The sequence below is a fragment of the Cebus imitator genome, unplaced genomic scaffold (genome assembly GCF_001604975.1).
Source record: "Cebus imitator isolate Cc_AM_T3 unplaced genomic scaffold, Cebus_imitator-1.0 Scaffold24, whole genome shotgun sequence".
NCBI classification, from domain to species: Eukaryota; Metazoa; Chordata; class Mammalia; order Primates; family Cebidae; genus Cebus; species Cebus imitator.
The window spans coordinates 14,027,872-14,032,537 of record NW_016107339.1 but is presented as its reverse complement, the minus strand read 5'-3'; the positions used below and the strand labels follow the sequence as shown (position 1 = coordinate 14,032,537).

General features: G+C 44.8%; 1 non-coding gene across 1 annotated transcript; it reads left to right on the top strand.

Moving 5' to 3' along the window:
- The first annotated feature begins 470 nt into the window (after nucleotides 1-470).
- LOC119470204 lies at nucleotides 471-586 on the top strand. Its single transcript, XR_005199094.1, has one exon. It is a non-coding gene; the product is annotated as a U5 spliceosomal RNA (small nuclear RNA).
- Nucleotides 587-4,666: the final 4,080 nt, after the last annotated feature.

The following is a 4,666-nucleotide window of genomic DNA, read 5'->3' as shown; positions in this document are numbered from 1 at the left end:
TGTGCTCTTATCCCCCAGGCTGGAGTGCAGTGGTGCGATCTTGGCTTACTACAAGCTCTGCCTCCCAGGTTCAAGCGACTCTCCTGCCTCAGTCTTCTGAGTAGCTGGGATTACAGACATCCATCACCACGCCTGGATAATTTTTTGTATGTTTAGTAGAGATGGGGTTTTGCCATATTGGGCAGCCTGGTCTTGAACTCCTGACCTCAGGTGATCTGCCTACCTCAGCCCCCCAAAGTGCTGGGATTACAGGCGTCAGCCATTGCACCTGGCCTTGTTGTGTTTTAACATAAAATTGGGCATGGGTAACTATTTTTAAAATATTCTTTATTTGCAGATTTTACATAATTTCAGACTCCTTTTGCCAAAGAATAAACCTTGCAGCCTGGAAAGCATGATTGCTTATATATAAAACCCTAAGAGGGCTTTTGAAAATGCCTAGAATGTGTGAATTTAACAGTGACAAAATAATACTCGAATTTCTCTTCAAATAGTATAAATCTTTCGCCTTTTACTAAAGATTTCTGTGGAGAGGAACAATTCTGAGTCTTAATCCAATTTTTTGAGGCCCTGTTTCTGTGGGCCTGATAAAAAAAACAAAAAACAAAAAACAGTGACAAAATACAAAAATCAATTGTAATTCTGTATACTGAAGCAGGAGCAGCCGCAAGAAACAGACCTCTCAGACACCAAACTATGAATGAAGAGGTGGTTTATTACGGCTGGGAGCAAGGCAACGTGTTTTGTCTAACAGCCAAGCTTGTTTAACAAAGAGAAGCTTTGCCTTTATATAGGCTCACAACTCTAGATATTACACACGAAAGGGTCTTGGGATTACAGTCTTAGAAATTACATGTGAAAGGGTCTTGGTTGATGGAGGAGCGGGGTGGGGGTTTGATCTTGTTTAAGTAAAAACAATGCCTTCTGGAGAGATTCCCCCACACCAAGCCTGCCATCTACAGGAAGGTGATTCAGGAGGCACCACTCGGCCAGCCTTTTCTTCTGTTGAAATGCAGCGTGGAAGTCAAGAGGGAGGTGATCCTAGATGCCTGGGTCTCCTTCCTCAACCCCCCCTTTGAGAACCTCATCTATAACATTAGGGAGAGTTCTCACTCTCGTTCTCATTTTCATGATCCCCTGAAGAAACTTATTGATAATGATGGATATAAGACATTTGTCATGTGGTTCTCTGGTCTATTACAGCAGTAAAGGATTTCTTAGCCATTTAGAGAATTAAGGGGGGAAAACAAGGGAGTAGTTTTCCCTTGTTTTCACACCCACTGTTGTTATCACACTTATGATGAAGGTTTTTAATCCTCCCAAGGCTGAGGACCAACCTTTAAACAAGAACTCCGGGTTGAATTGATGCCATACCTGCAAAGGCACGTGTGCTAGTTTGGTTATATTCTTAACTGCATGACCCTGGTCGTTTATGTTCAGGCAGCAGTTGGTTAGTTTGAATTTTTTACAGACTCCCCCTTCAGCTGCTAGCAAATAATCTAAGGCCAACCGGTTCTGATAAATGGCATTTCTCATTTGAGTTTCTTGTCTGGCCAAAATGGACAGAGCTTTGCCTTTTTCATTAACGAGTATTTCCAAGGCAGTCTGCAACCAGATGATCTGATTTAGCATATAGAAGGAGTCTGGTGTCCCGTTGAGCCATTCTCTGTCCCTGTGGCCAGCCTACAGTACTCAATAATTCTTTCCGGTGGCTACTTATTATTTTCCATTTAACTAGCTTTAGGCTTCTTTTCTCCCAGGCAGAGTGGACTGGATGTTTTAACAGCTCATCTGTTTTGGCAGACAATAGGAAAAAAGAAGGCTTAATGATGCCTATGACACAGCTACCCATCCATTTTTCAGGCAGCTGTACGTATGCTCTATGTCCGCATATGCAGTACAACCCAGGCAGGGCTGTTGAGTCTCTCCCGGACCCAGAGTGATTCCGGGCATCCTGTAATTTTGGAAATTTTAGCAGGGGGTTCTTCTCTGTATAATTTGAGCTCCACCACGTTACGATGCCCACTGTTTCATTACATAGTCTCTGCCCTAAGCAGCTAAGCTTTCCAACTGGAACAGTGAAGTCTGTTCCTTCTCTGGACAAACAGTATTATCCCATAACTGAAACCTTTAAAACCCAGAAACTGTTGGTTTGAATACTTTGAACTGAGGTCAGGTGAGGGACAGGGTCAGGGGGTAGTAACTCCTGGGCTTCCCATGGCCACCTATCACCCATAGTAGTTCCTCCACATACATGGCAAGAAGTGACATTAAGGGAATGGGCCACATTTTCAGGGAGTTGGAGGAACAAGTTCTTTGTCTTTTTCGGAAGTTCTGGCACTGGCTTATTTAATATACCATAAAAGTGCTGGTACATGGGCCGGGCTGAGGGTTTTTGGATTTTCTCCTGAATCTGGATACTGACTTCAGGGTCAAGCCCTAATTCCTTGCATTATACTCTCCTCATTTTCCCATTTAGGGTCTTGGGGGTTTGTGATTATTAATTCTACTGGGTTACAATGTCCCAAGACACAGGGGACATCGCTCCCTGGAATGGTGTCTCTCCCTTTTCCAAGACGAATGGGATTATTTGTATTATTTTCCCAAGTGGCCCAGATGACACATGACCTAACAATGCATTTACTGCACCAGTAGGTTTTTTTGCAGATGTACTTATGCTCTTTTGCATAACTTTGTTCCCATCCAAGGGAACCACAGCACCCCCGACTGGAATGATAGGCATTGATGGCTGCACGGGCATCAAACCTTAGTGTAACCTGTTTTGGGCTTCCGTTCTCTGTTTTAGCTATTAGCTTGGTAGGGCTGTCCCATCACCCTGTTTTGAGTTTAATTTTAAAAGTTGTATGTGTAGGGGGCTCTGTTGGATCCTAGCTGACATCGGGCTGTCCATATCCTGGATTACGCACCTTATGCTGAGTACCATTATATAAACAGGTTCCCTCTGTTTCCCTGTACGTTCATAATAACTGTAGAACAAAAGAATGGCAGCAACTTTACTTCCTATCTTAGTAACCTGGTGTACACACTGAGAGCATTCTTCAAAATTAGTTAATGTCTCTACTGTACAAGTCCAAATATTAAGAACAAGTCCCATGATGAATTTCCTCATGCTTCGGCCGTGCGTGAAGCAGCCAGCTTCCAGGATGTGGCTGGAGCAGGGCTTGTTGTCCTCCTTCTTAAGGTGATTCTGCAATCATTGTCTGGGTCTGGTTTAGCTTCCCAAGTTTTAGCTGCTGCTGGTTTCACGTGGCTTTGGTGGATCCAGGCTGGGATTCCTTCTACCTTTAAGACTGTGGGAGTGGTCAGGATCACGGTCTGGGGTCCTTCCACTGTGGCTTCAGAGGGACTACATTCCAGTCCTTTATCCACACACAATTACCTGCTGAGAAAGGGTGAACTGGAGAGAATAAGCTTACAGGACAGCTCTCATTTACCCAGGTTGAAATATCCTGAGTGATTTCCCCAGGGCTTGTAACTGTTGTCCTAACTCAATCTTTCCCACACCCGAGGAGTTCCCAGGAGTGCCCATAGTATGGGAGTGGGCGTATGATATAAGACTTCATAGGGGGAATATCATGTCTTCTTAGAGGGAGCATGTCTAATTTTGAATAACACCAAGGGAGGTGCCTGTATCCATTTTGATCCGGTTTCCTGATGCACTTTCCCTAAGCTATTTTTGAAATTCCGGTTATTCTTTCCACTTTTCCGGAACTCTGAGGTCAATAGGCAGTGTGCAGTTTCCAAGTAATACCCAAGGCCATTGCTGTCTTCCAGACCAAATTTGCCAAAAATGCTGGTCTGTTGTCTGATCCAATGCACAGTGGCAGTCCAAACTAGGGATGAGATCTCGAAGAAGCACGTGGGTTATTTCATGGGCCTCTTGGCACCGGGGACAAAGTGGCAGAGTTTAAGGCGTTGTGTAGATCCCAGTGGTGATGCGGGGATTTTCACTTTATCAGGCTCAGGTATTTGGTCGGCCTAGCATCTGTTAACCAGTGATGTCCTTTGGTGTTCATTAGCGTCACTACTGTGTGGGGTGCTTTCATATTTAAATTTTTCCCAGAGCTGATGCTAGAACTTCAATTGCCATTTTTTTCCCTCTTTCTGACACATACAGCATGAGAGGCTTTGTTAAATCGGGTAGCCCCAAAGCCAGGGCTGACAAAAGTTTCACTTTCAGTTCCTGCCCCATTCAAAGGGTTCCTTGTCTCCTCCACCACTTTGTTACTTTGTGTAAGGGTTTGGCCACTACTGCAAAGGTTGGAATCCACAATTTATAAAAACCCACCGCTCCCAGGAACTCTCTTGCCTGCCTCTTAGTGTCAGGCTCTGGCAGGTTGTGAATGACTTGTTTCCTTTCTGCTCCTAGGCTGCACTGTCCCTGCCAGATGGTGAACTCCAGATATTGCACTTGCTGTTGGCAAATCTGGGCTTTCTTTTTAGACACTTTATATCCACAGTCCTCCAGGTGCCAAAGTAAGGCAGCTGTTTCTTTAGTGTACCCGACTGCTGTGGGAGGTCCCCATAAAATGTCACCAGCATATTGGAGGAGCATGCAGCCTAAGTCCTTAGCAAGAAACTTCTGGTGGGGGGTCACGGTCTAGTGTCTCCCCAAGGATGGTGAGAGAGTTTTTGAGCCCCTGGG